We start from the raw sequence: 16,103 nt of genomic DNA, 5'->3' as shown, positions 1-16,103 counted from the left end.
TTAATTACTTTGGATATTGAGGTAACCAGTCCTCTTGACGTTCAGTCTAATAAACGTTTAAATGCTGTTTTTAAACCTCCTGTGGTTTCTCCAGGAGTTTTTTTTCCTATTTCTGATATGATTCTAAGGAATGGAATAAGCCAGGTACTTCTTTTATTCCTTTTTTTAAGGTTTAAAATATTGTATCCTTTTGCCAGCAAAATTTATAGAGTTTTGGGAAAAGATCCCCAAAATTGATGGGGCTATTTCTACTCTTGCTAAACGTACTACTATTCCTTATCTAAGGAAGGCCTATTTATATACAGGTCATCTTTTCAGACCTGCAATTTCTTTGGCTGATGTTGCGGCTGCATCAACTTTCTGGTTGGAGAATTTAGCGCAACAAGAATTGGATTCTGACGTATCTAGCATTATTTGCTTACTGCAACATGCTAATCATTTTATTTGTGATGTTAGATCCATGTCTTTAGCTATATTAGCTAGAAGAGCTTTGTGGCTTAAATCTTGGAATGCTGATATGTCATCTAATCTAGATTACTATCTCTTTCTTTCCAAGGTAATAATTTATTTCGTTCTCAGTTGGATTCTATTATTTCAACTGTTACTGGGGGTAAAGGAGTTTTTCTGCCTCAGGATAAAAAAACCTAAGGGTAAATCTAAGGCTCCCCCCAAGGAATCTGCCTCCAATTGGAAACCTTCCTCAAATTGGAATAAATCCAAGCCTTTTAGGAAACCAAAGTCAGCCCCTAAGTCCGCATTAAGGTGCGGCCCTCATTCCAGCTCCGCTGGTAGGGGGCAGATTAAGGTTTTTCAAGGATATTTGGATAAAATCTGTTCAAAATTAATGGATTCAGAGCATTGTCTCTCAAGGGTATCGAATAGGATTCAGAGTAAGACCTCCTGTGAGAAGATTTTTTCTCTCACATATCCCAGTAAAATCCAGTAAAAGCTCAGGCTTTCCTGAAGTGTGTTTCAGACCTGGAGTCTTCAGGGGTAATCATGCCAGTTACTCTTCTGGAACAAGGTTTGGGGTTTTATTCAAATCTATTCATTGTCCCAAAGAAAGAAAATGTATTCAGACCAGTTCTGGATCTGAAAATTTTGAATCGTTATGTTAGAGTACCAATTTTCAAGATGGTGACTATAAGGACTATTCTGCCTTTTGTTCAGTGAGGACATTATATGTCTACAATAGACTTGCAGGATGCATACCTTCATATTCCGATTCATCCAGAACATTTTCAGTTTCTGAGATTCTTTTTTCTAGACAAGCATTACCAATTTTGTGAAAAAAGTTACCAATGGCACTACAGATATAGATAGGACCTGATTTATTTAATATCTGGCCAACTTGTTAAGGCCTTATGTATTATCAGCCAACTAAATGGCTAAGTTTGGTGCTATGTGTATACTGTTAATTACTGGAACAAAAAGGGAAAGAATACACTTGAAAGCACTCACAGGTCACTTATAAGGTAAGGTTGATGTGAGGAAATCAAAAATGACATCCAAGGTTTGAGGAGACACACACTAAGCTATAATTAAAATTTAACTTTTATTGGGGTCTATAAATAAAATAGGAAAAAACTTTAAAAACACACTTAAGTACCGATTGTAGTCAGCTTGGCTTAATGTGACAAAGTCACGTGATACTAGGAATTTATTCAACAGACACTCTTATGTGCAATTTGTGTTGCAATTGGTTACTTGCTTATATTCAATTAAATAAACATATATGTTTTTACACTTGTAATGAGTATAGATTATATGCAAGTATAATGTATAGAGTATCTTTGATTCAAGGTCTCTAGTGATGAGAAGGTAGTTAGTATGTTTGTAAAAAACTTAAGTTCAAATATTATTATAGTAACATTTGCTGGTATTGCCACATTTGTCTTCCACAATACCTAAAAGTTATACTATTGAAGTGATGGCTGAGTTATCAACCTATCTCACTTGTGCACTTGTGCTGCAAATGCGTTCTGACTGAATAAGTTTAGTAAAGAACTAAATCTTGCCCATGTTCTCATAACAGATTCTGAGTATGGTATTGGTTTGCTTACTCAGTTATGTAAGTGGTTAGCTGAGTTTCTAGACACACACACATGCATATCACAGTCTAAATATTTCTCTTATGCTCTGTAATGTGTCAATAATTCACCAAAATATTTGTGCATTGGAGTGTGCCGACATCCGCTACTTTCTCTGTGTAAAATACTTTTGTGAACCTCAAATTAAGCAAAATGGTTTTTCATTAAATTAGATGTATTACCAGCTTTAACCATCTACAGATTATAAGAGGGCAGTTATTAAGTACAATATTAATTTGCTCAGTAGTCTGAGAGGTTAACTGTGTCTCTGTTCCCACACACATACGTATTCCAGTCTGAATATTTAATAATAATGTAGTTTCTCGAATACACTGTTATATAGTCGTAATTCACAAGACTGTCTGTGTATTAGGGTGTGCTAATGTTAGCTGCTTTATAAATATAATATATTTGAATATATCTGCATTTAGACAGAACCGATCTCCAATCAGTTCGGTGTACTACCAGTTATGACCATCTACAGTTCTGAAAAGGTAGATTCTGAGTATAATACTTATTTACCTGCTCAATTGTGTGAGAGGTTAGCTGTGTCTGTATTTACACATACCCATGTATCAAAGTTTAAATATTAAACAGTGTTGCAATGCCTCAAATGCACGGTTGTGTAACCGTAATTCACAAGACTGTTTGTACATTGGCGTGTACCGACATTTGCTACTTTTTGTTTGTGATATATTTGTGTATACCTCAATTAGTGAACACAAGCGTTTTGCGCGAGGTTAGGTATACTAACTAAGCTAACAGCTGTGACCGTTACCTGCCTGAGAGAATAATATGCTCTCAAGCGTTCTCAAGCACTAGGTTAGTTAATAAAACATAATTACTAGTAACTCTTTACTAGCCAGATAAATGTTGATATTTGAGCATAAATAGCCATCAGTAGAATCTGGATAGATACAGTGAAAAGACTACAGTAATTTCAATCGGTAGCTTAAGGCTTACTAAAAACACAGGAGCTCCTAGGACTCCTCACCATTGCCCTAACGTCCCTGACATGTTTCGCCACGTAACGTGGCTTTTTCAAAGGTCGTTACGTTAGAGTGAATCGTTATGTTAGAGTACCAATTTTCAAGATGGTGACTATAAGGACTATTCTGCCTTTTGTTCAGTGAGGACATTATATGTCTACAATAGACTTGCAGGATGCATACCTTCATATTCCGATTCATCCAGAACATTTTCAGTTTCTGAGATTCTTTTTTCTAGACAAGCATTACCAATTTGTTGCTCTTCCATTTGGCTTAGCAACCGCTCCAAGAATCTTTTTCAAAGGTTCTAGGTGTCCTACTCTCTGTATTCAGAGAACAGGGTATTGCGGCGTTTCCTTATTTGGAAGATATCTTGGTACTAGCTCCATCTTTACGTACTACAGAATCTCACATGAATCAACTAGAATTGTTTCTTCGGAAACATGGTTGGAGGATCAATTTACCAAAAAGTTTCTTGATTCCTCAGACAAAGGTCACCTTTTTAGGCTTCCAGATAGATTCAGTGTCCATGACTCTGTCTCTAACAGACAAGAGACGTTTAAAATTGGTTGCAGCCTGCCGGCACCTTCAGTGGCTATGTGCATGGAAGTTTTAGGTCTCATGACTGCAGCATCGGACGCGATCCCCTTTGCTCATTTTCACATGAGACCTCTTCAGCTTTGTATGCTGAATCAATGGTGCAGGGATTATTCAAAGATATCTCCATTTAATATCCTTAAATCCCAATGTACGACACTCTCTGACATGGTGGATAGATCACCATCATTTAGTTCAAGGGGCTTCTTTTGTTTGGCCAACCTGGACTGTGATCACAACAGATGCAAGTTTTTCAGGTTGGGGAGCTGTTTGAGGATCTCTGACAACACAAGGGGTTTGGAAATCTCAAGAGGCGAGATTTCCAATACATATTTTAGAACTCCGTGCAATTCTCAGAGCGCTTCAGTTTTGGCCTCTGTTAAAGAGAGAACCGTTCATTTGTTTTCAGACAGACATCACAACAGTGGCATATGTCAATCATCAGGGTGGGACTCACAGTCCCCAAGCTATGAAAGAAGTATCTCAAATACTTGTTTGGGCGGAATCCAGCTCCTGTCTAATCTCTGCGGTGCATATCCCAGGTGTAGACTATTGGGAAGCGGATTATCTCAACCGCTAGACTTTACATCCAGGGGAGTGGTTTCTCCATCCAGATGTTTTTTTCTCAGATTGTTCGGATGTGGGGTCCTCCAGAGGTAGATCTCATGGCCTCTCATCTAAACAAGAAAACTTCCCAGATACCTGTCCAGGTCCAGGGATGCTCAGGTGGAAGCAGTGGATGCGCTGACACTTCCTTGGTGTTATCATCCTGCTTATATCTTCCCGCCTTTAGATCTCCTTCCATGAGTGTTTTCCAAAATTATCATGGAACAATCATTTGTGTTGCTGGTAGTGCCAGCATGGCCACACAGGGTTTGGTATGCGGATCTGGTTCGGATGTCCAGTTGCCCGCCTTGGCCACTTCCGTTACGGCCAAACCTACTATCTCAAGGTCTATTTTTCCATCAGGATCTCAAATCATTACATTTGAAGGTATGGAAATTGAATGCTTAGTACTAAGTCATAGAGGTTTCTCTGACTCAGTGATTGATACTATGTTACAAGCTCGTAAATCAGTTTCTAGGAAGATTTATTATAGAGTTTGAAAGACTTACATTTCATGGTGTTCTTCTCATGAATTCTCCTGGCATTCTTTTAGAATTTCTAGAATTTTTACAGTTTTTTCAGGATGGTTTGGATAAGGGTTTGTCTGCAAGTTCCTTGAAAGGACAAATCTCTGCTCTTTTTGTTTTATTTCACAGAAAGATTGCTATACTTCCTGATATACACTGTTTTGTACAGGCTTTAGTTTGTATTAAGCCTGTCATTAAATCAATTTCTCCTCCTTGGAGTCTTAATTTGGTTCTGAAGGCTTTACAGGCTCCTCCATTTGAGCCTATGCATTCTTTGGACATTAAACTACTTTCTTGGAAAGTGTTGTTCCTTTTGGCTATCTCTTCTGCTAGAAGAGTTTCTGAGCTATCTGCTCTTTCTTGTGAATCTCCTTTTCTGACTTTTCATCAGGATAAGGCGGTTTTGCGGACTTCATTTGAATTTTTCCTTTAGGTTGTGAATTCTAACAACATTAGTAGAGAACTTGTTGTCCCTTCCTTGTGTCCTAATCCTAAGAATCCTTTGGAAAGATCCTTACATTCTTTGGATGTGGTGAGAGCTTTGAAATATTATGTTGAAACTACTTAAGATTTCAGGAAGACTTCTAGTCTATTTGTTATATTTTCTGGTCCTAGGAAAGGTCAGAAGGCCTCTGCTATTTCCTTGGCCTCTTGGTTAAAGCTTTTGATTCTTCAAGCTTATTTGGAGTCGGGTCAAGCCCCGCCTCAGAGAATTATAGATCATTCTACTAGTTCAGTCTCCACTTCGTGGGTTTTTAAGAATGAAACTTTCAGTTGATTAGATTGGCAAAGCAGCGACTTGGTCCTCTTTGCATACATTTACTAAATTCTACCGTTTTTATGTATTTGCTTCTTCGGAAGCAGTTTTTGGTAGAAAAGTTCTTCAGGCAGCTGTTTCAGTTTGATTCTTCTGCTTTTGATTTAGTTTTTTTTCTTTTAAAAATGAAAATAAACTTATTATTTGGGGTTGTGGATTAATTTTTTCATCGGTATATGGCTGTTTTTATTTTATTCCCTCCCTCTCTAGTGACTCTTGAGTGGAAGACTCCACATCTTGGGTATTGATATCCCATATGTCACTAGCTCATGGACTCTTGCCAATTACATGAAAGAAAACATAATTTATGTAAGAACTTACCTGATAAATTCATTTCTTTCATATTGGCAAGAGTCCATGAGGCCCACCCTTTTTATGGTGGTTATGATTTTTTTGTATAAAGCACAATTATTTCCAAATTTCCTTTGTTGATGCTTTCTACTCCTTTCTTTATCACCCCACTGCTTGGCTATTCGTTAAACTGAATTGTGGGTGTGGTGAGGGGTGTATTTATAGGCATTTTGAGGTTTGGGAAACTTTGCCCCTCCTGGTAGGATTGTATATCCCATATGTCACTAGCTCATGGACTCTTGCCAATATGAAAGAAATTAATTTATCAGGTAAGTTCTTACATAAATTATGTTATATATATATATATATATATATATATATATATATGTGTGTGTGTGTGTGTGTGTGTGTGTGTGTGTGTGTGTGTGTGTGAAAAAGAAACGAGTGAGAAAGAATAGAGAGTTTGTTAATACCTTTCAAAAAATGAATTCCACTGGCTTGAACTGCTATAGTATACACATAAAGCTCCTATAAAGAAAAAAAAAAAGAAAAAATTGATATCACACGAAAGAGATAGAGAAAGAAGTACTGGTCTCTATCTATCTATCTATCTATCTATCTATCTATCTATCGTGTGTGTGTGAAAAAGAAAAAAATATTATATAAATATAATGCTTACTTTGAACTTTTTTTTTGTCTTCTTCTTGAAAGGAATGTAACCTGTGTAGAAAAAAATAAAATAAGGTTAGAATTATGTAATAAGTAAAATCAACACATACTGCCTGCTTAGACCAAATCCAGGAAACGAAATCCTATCTGAATATAGATGATTCTAAGGAGAGAAATAAAATAAATATAAATATATATTTCTTTCATGTAATTAGTAAGAGTCCATGAGCTAGTGACGTATGGGATATACATTCCTACCAGGAGGGGCAAAGTTTCCCAAACCTCAAAATGCCTACAAATACACCCCTCACCACATCCACAAATCAGTTTTACAAACTTTGCCTCACGTGGAGGTGGTGAAGAAAAGTTTGTGCTAGATTCTACGTTGATATGCGCTTCGCAGCAGGTTGGAGCCCGGTTTTCCTCTCAGTGTGCAGTGAATGTCAGAGGGATGTGAGGAGAGTATTGCCTATTTGAATTCAATGGTCTCTTTCTACGGTATCTTTTTTCATAGGTTCTCTGTTATCGGTCGTAGAGATTCATCTCTTACCTCCCTTTTCAGATCGACGATATACTCTTATATACCATTACCTCTGCTGATTCTCGTTTCAGTACTGGTTTGGCTTTCTACTACATGTAGATGAGTGTCCTGGGGTAAGTAAGTCTTATTTTTTGTGACACTCTAAGCTATAGTTGGGAACTTTTATGTAAAAGTTCTAAATATATGTGTTTAAACATTTATTTGCCTTGATTCAGGATGATCAATATTCCTTATTTCAGACAGTCAGTTTCATTATTTGGGATAATGCATATGAATAATCAATTTTTTCTTACCTTTAAATTGACTTTTTTCTCTGTGGGCTGTTAGGCTCGCGGGGGCTGAAAATGCTTCATTTTATTGCGTCATTCTTGGCGCGGACTTTTTTGGCGCAAAATTTTTTTTGTCATTTCCGGCGTCATTCTTGTTGTCGGAAGTTGTTCGTGATTGCGTCATTTTTTTGACGTTTTGCGCCAAAAATGTCGGCGTCACCGGATGTGGCGTCATTCTTGGCGCCAAAAGCATTTAGGCGCCAATAATGTGGGCGTCTTTTTTGGCGCTAAAAAATGTGGGCGTCATTATTGTCTCCACCTTTTTTTCCCATTATTTAAGTATCATTTTTCTTTTGCTTCTGGTTACTAGAGGCTTGTTCATTGGCATTTTGTTCCCATTCCTGAAACTGTCATTTAAGGAATTTGATAGATTTTGCTTTATATGTTGTTTTTTCTCTTACATATTGCAAGATCTCTCAGATTTACCCTGGATCAGAAGCTACTTCTGGAAAAACGCTGCCTGATGCTGGTTCTACCAAAGTTAAGTGCATTTGTTGTAAACTTGTGGTAACTGTTCCTCCGGCTGTAGTTTGTGATGAATGTCATGATAAACTTGCTAATGCAGATAAAATTTCAATTAGTAATATTCCATTACCTGTTGTTGTTCCATCAACATCTAATACTCAGGATGTTCCTGTTAATATAAGAGATTTTGTTTCTAAATCTATTAGGAAGGCTATGTCTGTTATTCCTCCTTCCAGTAAGCGTAAAAGGTCTTTTAAAACTTCTCATTTCTCAGATGAATTTTTAAATGAACATCATCATTCTGATTTGTCTGTTTCTGATGAGGATTTTTCTGGTTCAGAGGATTCTGTCTTAGATATTGACACTGATAAATCTTCATATTTATTTAAAATGGAATTTATTCGTTCTTTACGTAAAGAAGTTTTAATCGCATTAGAAATGGAGAATTCTAGTCCTCTTGATACTAAATCTAATAAGCGTCTAAATTCGGTTTTTAAACCTCCTATAGTTATTCCGGAAGTTTTTCCTGTCCCTGATTCTATTTCTGAAGTAATTTCTAGGGAATGGAATAATCTGGGTAATTCTTTTACTCCTTCTAAAAGATTTAAGAAATTGTATCCTGTGCCATCTGACAGATTAGAGTTTTGGGACAAAATCCCTAAAGTTGATGGGGCTATCTCTACTCTTGCTAAGCGCACTACTATTCCTACGGCAAATAGTACTTCCTTTAATGATCCTTTAGATAGGAAGATTGATTCCTTTCTAAGGAAAGCTTATTTATGTTCAGGTAATCTTCTTAGGCCTGCTATTTCTTTGGCTGATGTTGCTGCAGCTTCCACTTCTTGGTTGGAGGCTTTGGCGCAACAAGTGTCAGATCATAATTCTCATAGCATTGTTAAACTTCTTCAACATGCTAATAACTTTATTTGTGATGCCATCTTTGATATCATTAGAGTTGATGTCAGGTATATGTCTTTAGCTATTCTAGCTAGAAGAGCTTTATGGCTTAAAACTTGGAATGCTGATATGTCTTCTGACAACTTTCCTTTCCCTTTCTTTCCAAGGTAATAAATTGTTTGGTTCCCAGTTGGATTCTATTATTTCAACTGTTACTGGGGGAAAGGAACTTTTATTACCTGAGGATAAAAAATCTAAAGGTAAATATAGGGCTGCTAATCGTTTTTGTTCCTTTCGTCAGAATAAGGAACAGAAGCCTGATCCTTCCCCTAAAGGAACGGTTTCTGTTTGGAAACCGTCTCCAGTCTGGAATAAATCCAAGCCTTTTAGAAAGCCAAAGCCAGCTCCCAAGTCCACATGAAGGTGTGGCCCTCATTTCAGCACAGCTGGTAGGGGGCAGATTACGATTTTTCAAAGAAATTTGGATCAATTCGATTCACAGTCTTTGGATTCAGAACATTGTTTCACAAGGGTACAGAATAGGTTTCAAGGTAAGGCCACCTGCAAGAAGATTTTCTCTTTCTCGCATTCTAATAAATCCAGTGAAGGCTCAGGCGTTTCTGAAATGTGTTTCAGATCTAGAGTTGGCTGGAGTAATTGTGCCAGTTCCAGTTCTGGAACAGGGTCTGGGGTTTTACTCAAATCTATTCATTGTACCAAAAAAGGAGAATTCCTTCAGACCAGTTCTGGATTTAAAAATATTGAATCGTTATGTAAGGATACCAACATTCAAAATTGTAACTATAAGGACTATTCTGCCTTTTGTTCAGCAAGGGCATTATATGTCCACAATAGATTTGCAGGATGCATATCTGCATATTCCGATTCATCCAGATCACTTTCAGTTTCTGAGATTCTCTTTTCTAGACAAGCATTACCAATTTGTGGCTCTGCCGTTCGGCCTAGCAACGGCTCCAAGGATTTTTTCAAAAGTTCTCAGTGCCCTTCTATCTGTAATCAGAGAACAGGGTATTGTGGTATTTCCTTATTTGGACGATATCTTGGTACTTGCTCAGTCTTCACATTTAGCAGAATCTCATACGAATCAACTTGTGTCGTTTCTTCAAGAACATGGTTGGAGGATCAATTTACCAAAGAGTTCATTGATTCCTCAGACAAGGGTAATCTTTTTAGGTTTCCAAATAGATTCATTGTCCATGACTTTGTCTCTGACGGACAAGAGACGTCTGAAATTGATTTCAGCTTGTCGAAAACCTTCAGTTTCAATCATTCCCTTCGGTAGCCTTATGCATGGAAATTCTAGGTCTTATGACTGCTGCATCGGACGCGATCCCCTTTGCTCGTTTTCACATGCGACCTCTTCAGCCCTGTATGCTGAACCAGTGGTGCAGGGATTATACAAAGATATCACAGTTAATATCTTTAAATCCGATTGTACGACACTCTCTGACGTGGTGGACAAATCACCATCGTTTAGTTCAAGTGGCTTCTTTTGTTCTTCCAACCTGGACTGTGATCTCAACAGATGCGAGTCTGACAGGTTGGGAAGCTGTATGGGGGTCTCTGACAGCGCAGGGGGTTTGGGAATCTCAGGAGGCGAGATTACCAATCAACATTTTGGAACTCCGTGCGATTTTCAGAGCTCTTGAGTCGTGGCCTCTTCTGAAGAGAGAATCGTTCATTTGTTTTCAGACGGACAATGTCACAACCGTGGCATATGTCAATCATCAAGGGGGGACTCACAGTCCTCTGGCTATGAAAGAAGTATCTCAAATACTTGTATGGGCGGAATCCAGCTCCTGTCTAATTTCTGCAGTTCACATCCCAGGTATAGACAATTGGGAAGCGGATTATCTCAGTCGCCAGACGTTACATCCGGGCGAATGGTCTCTTCACCCAGAGGTATTTCTTCAGATTGTTCAAATATGGGGTCTTCCAGAAATAGATCTGATGGCTTCTCATCTAAACAAGAAACTTCCCAGGTATTTGTCCAGATCCAGGGATCCTCCGGCAGAGGCAGTGGATGCATTGTCGCTTCCTTGGAAGTATCATCCTGCCTATATCTTTCCGCCTCTAGTTCTTCTTCCAAGAGTGATTTCCAAGATTCTAAAAGAGCGTTCGTTTGTACTGCTGGTGGCTCCAGCATGGCCTCACAGGTTTTGGTATGCGGATCTTGTTCGGATGGCTTCTTGCCAACCTTGGACTCTTCCATTAAGACCAGACCTTCTATCTCAAGGCCCATTTTTTCATCATCTCAAATCATTCAATTTGAAGGTATGGAGATTGAACGCTTGATTCTTAGTCATAGAGGTTTCTCTGACTCCGTAATTAATACTATGTTACAGGCTCGTAAATCTGTGTCTTGAAAGATATATTATCGAGTCTGGAAGACTTACATTTCTTGGTGTTCTTCTCATCAATTTTCCTGGCATTCTTTTAGAATTCCTAGAATTTTACAGTTTCTTCAGGATGGTTTGGATAAAGGTTTGTCTGGAAGTTCCATGAAAGGACAAATTTCTGCTCTTTCTGTGCTGTTTCACAGAAAGATTGCTAATCTTCCTGATATTCATTGTTTTGTACAGGCTTTGGTTCATATAAAACCTGTCATTAAGTCAATTTCTCCTCCTTGGAGTTTGAATTTGGTTCTGGGAGCTCTACAAGCTCCTCCTTTTGAACCTATGCATTCTTTGGATATTAAATTACTTTCTTGGAAAGTTTTGTTTCTTTTGGTCATCTCTTCTGCTAGAAGAGTTTCTGAGTTATCTGCTCTTTCCTGTGAATCTCCTTTTCTGATTTTTCATCAGGATAAGGCGGTGTTGCGGATTTCATTTAAATTTTTACCTAAGGTTGTGAATTCTAACAACATTAGTAGAGAAATTGTGGTTCCTTCATTGTGTTCTAATCCTAAGAATTCTAAGGAAAGATCGTTACATTCTTTGGATGTAGTAAGAGCTTTGAAATATTATGTTGAAGCTACTAAAGATTTCCGAAAGACTTCTAGTCTATTTGTTATCTTTTCTGGTTCTAGGAAAGGTCAGAAGGCCACTGCCATTTCTTTGGCGTCTTGGTTAAAGTCTTTGATTCATCATGCTTATGTTGAGTCGGGTAGAACTCCGCCTCAAAGGATTACAGCTCATTCTACTAGGTCAGTTTCTACTTCCTGGGCATTTAGGAATGAAGCTTCGGTTGATCAGATTTGCAAAGCAGCAACTTGGTCTTCTTTGCATACCTTTACTAAATTCTACCATTTTGATGTGTTTTCTTCTTCTGAAGCAGTTTTTGGTAGAAAAGTACTTCAGGCAGCTGTTTCAGTTTGATTCTTCTGCTTATAATTTCAGTTTTTTTCATTATAAGATTTAAACTTTGTTTTGGGGTGTAGATTATTTTTCAGCGGAATTGGCTGTCTTTATTTTTTCCATCCCTCTCTAGTGACTCTTGCGTGGAAGTTCCACATCTTGGGTATTTATTATCCCATACGTCACTAGCTCATGGACTCTTGCTAATTACATGAAAGAAAACATAATTTATGTAAGAACTTACCTGATAAATTCATTTCTTTCATATTAGCAAGAGTCCATGAGACCCACCCTTTTTTTGTGGTGATTATGATTTTTTTGTATAAAGCACAACTATTCCAATTCCTTATTTTTGATGCTTTCGCACTTTTTCTTATCACCCCACTTCTTGGTTATTCGTTAAACTGATTTGTGGGTGTGGTGAGGGGTGTATTTGTAGGCATTTTGAGATTTGGGAAACTTTGCCCCTCCTGGTAGGAATGTATATCCCATACGTCACTAGCTCATAGACTCTTGCTAATATGAAAGAAATGAATTTATCAGGTAAGTTCTTACATAAATTATGTTTTTTTATTTGAAAACATAATAAATAGTGAAACAATTAAAAATTTTAAATACCTTGAATGAGATCTTCTGAAACTCAAACTCCTTATTTTATTCTTCGGACCTTTTCGCAATCTTTGGACCTTTACGGAATGTTTGCCAAAAGAAACAAAATATTAATATTACATACATAAAACCCTTCATTTCATATGTAGTTATATCCATAAACATATTATTGTTATAATGATAAATTGTTTTATATATATATATATATATATATATATATATATATATATATGTGCGTGTGTGTGTATATATATATATATATATATATATATATATATATACACACACACACATATACATATATATAACACATCAATTCACACAAACATAGATAGACACACCTACATATAATAAAACCCAAAACAATAGAGTAGATGCTGATGAAGGAGGCAAGACCTCCGAAAACGTTACAGGAATAAAAGTAACTTGATTGTGAAAGTCCTGAGAGTGCATTTTTTCTGGCTATTATATATATATATATATATATATATATATATATATATATATATATATATATATATATATATATTCTTTATACACCTTTCAAAACTTTTACATTACATTCAAAACATATATATACCATGCTACGTTTTTTTTACATTTTATATATATATATATATATATATATATATACATATACACACGCACACACATTATATACATATTTATATATATGTATGTAGTGTATATATATATGTATATGTATGTATATATATATATATATGTATGTATGTATGTGTATATAATGTGTGTGTATATATATATATATATATATATATATATATATATATACACACACACATACGTGTGTGTGTGTGTTTGATGTGCCATTAAAACACTTGTTTTGCACAAATCCCGAGATTGCATGCCTGTTCCTAATATATATATATATATATATATATATATATATATATATATATATACACACACACACATATATAACACATCAATTCACACAAACATAGATAGACACACCTACATATAATAAAACCCCAAACAATAGTATAAAACAAGCTTCCAATATATGTGTGATATGAAACTTTATCGCTATGCGATAGCTTTTGAAATTATAACTACTAATAGGTGTGACATTCTTGGGGGTTTCTTTATACACCTTTCAAAACTTTTACATTACATTCAAAACATATATATATATATATATATATATATATATATATATGTATATATATATATATATATATATATATATATATATATATATAAGCAATGGGCACACAATCATGCATTTCAGGCTTAAACTGAACATGTGTTGCTACAAATGATTGGAAACCTTCCCTGTACAACTATGACAAATTACACTGACAAACATGCATTTGCACAAAGAAAATGGCATAAACACTTCTGCAAATTAGAATTTATGGCCTAGATTTGGAGTTTGGCGGAAGCCGTGAAAACCAGCGTTAGAGGCTCCTAACGCTGGTTTTAGGCTACCTCCGGTATTTGGAGTCACTCAAAAAAGGGTCTAACGCTCACTTTTCAGCCGCGACTTTTCCATACCGCAGATCCCCTTACGTCATTTGCGTATCCTATCTTTTCAATGGGATTTTTCTAACTCCGGTATTTAGAGTCGTGGCTGAAGTCTAACGACAAAACTCCAGCCGCAGAAAAAAGTCAGTAGTTAAGAGCTTTCTGGGCTAACGCCGGTTCATAAAGCTCTTAACTACTGTACTCTAAAGTACACTAACACCCATAAACTACCTATGTACCCCTAAACCGAGGTCCCCCCACATCGCCGCCACTCGATTAAATTTTTTAACCCCTAATCTGCCGACCGCCACCTACGTTATCCTTATGTACCCCTAATCTGCTGCCCCTAACACCGCCGACCCCTATATTATATTTATTAACCCCTAATCTGCCCCCCTCAACGTCGCCTCCACCTGCCTACACTTATTAACCCCTAATCTGCCGAGCGGACCTGAGCGCTACTATAATAAAGTTATTAACCCCTAATCCGCCTCACTAACCCTATAATAAATAGTATTAACCCCTAATCTGCCCTCCCTAACATCGCCGACACCTAACTTCAATTATTAACCCCTAATCTGCCGACTGGAGCTCACCGCTATTCTAATAAATGTATTAACCCCTAAAGCTAAGTCTAACCCTAACACTAACACCCCCTAAATTAAATATAATTTTAATCTAACGAAATTAATTAACTCTTATTAAATAAATTATTCCTATTTAAAGATAAATACTTACCTGTAAAATAAACCCTAATATAGCTACAATATATCTTGGATGACGTCATTTAAAGGAACCGTCATTCGTCGTTCAGTCGTCGGCCAGGATGGATGTTCCGCGTCGGAGGTCTTCAGGATGCTGCCGCTCCACTCCGGATGGATGACGATAGAAGATGCATCTTGGATGAAGACTTCAATCGGATGGAAGACCTCTTCTTGCTCCGCTTGGATGAAGACTTCTACCGGATGGATGACCTCTTCTTGCTCCGCTTGGATGAAGAATTTGGCTCGGCTGGGTGAAGACGACTCAAGGTAGGGAGATCTTCAGGGGCTTAGTGTTAGGTTTATTTAAGGGGGGTTTGGGTTAGATTAGGGGTATGTGGGTGGTGGGTTGTAATGTTGGGTGGGGGTATTGTATGTTTTTTTTTAAAGGCAAAAGAGCTGAACTTCTTGGGGCATGCCCCGCAAAGGTCCCTGTTCAGGGCTGGTAAGGTAAAAGAGCTTTGAACTTTAGTAATTTAGAATAGGGTAGGGCATTTCTTTATTTTGGGGGGCTTTGTTATTTTATTAGGGGGCTTAGAGTAGGTGTAATTAGTTTAAAATTGTTGTAATATATTTCTAATGTTTGTAAATATTTTTTTATTTTTTGTAACTTAGTTCTTTTTTATTTTTTGTACTTTAGTTAGTTTATTTCATTGTATTTATTTGTAGGAATTGTATTTAATTAATTAATTTATTGATAGTGTAGTGTTAGGTTTAATTGTAGATAATTATAGGTATTTTATTTAATTAATTTATTGATAGTGTAGTGTTAGGTTTAATTGTAACTTAGGTTAGGATTTATTTTACAGGTATATTTGTAATTATTTTAACTATTTTAGCTATTAAATAGTTCTTAACTATTTAATAGCTATTGTACCTGGTTAAAATAATTACAAAGTTACCTGTAAAATAAATATTAATCCTAAAATAGCTATAATATAATTATAATTTATATTGTAGCTATATTAGGGTTTATTTTACAGGTAAGTATTTATCTTTAAATAGGAATAATTTATTTAATAAGAGTTAATTAATTTCGTTATATTAAAATTATATTTAATTTAGGGGGGTGTTAGTGTTAGGGTTAGACTTAGCTTTAGGGGTTAATAC

This window comes from Bombina bombina, chromosome 1, assembly GCF_027579735.1.
Source record: "Bombina bombina isolate aBomBom1 chromosome 1, aBomBom1.pri, whole genome shotgun sequence".
NCBI classification, from domain to species: Eukaryota; Metazoa; Chordata; class Amphibia; order Anura; family Bombinatoridae; genus Bombina; species Bombina bombina.
The sequence above is the reverse complement of the archived record's forward strand: the minus strand, read 5'-3'. Positions refer to the sequence as shown.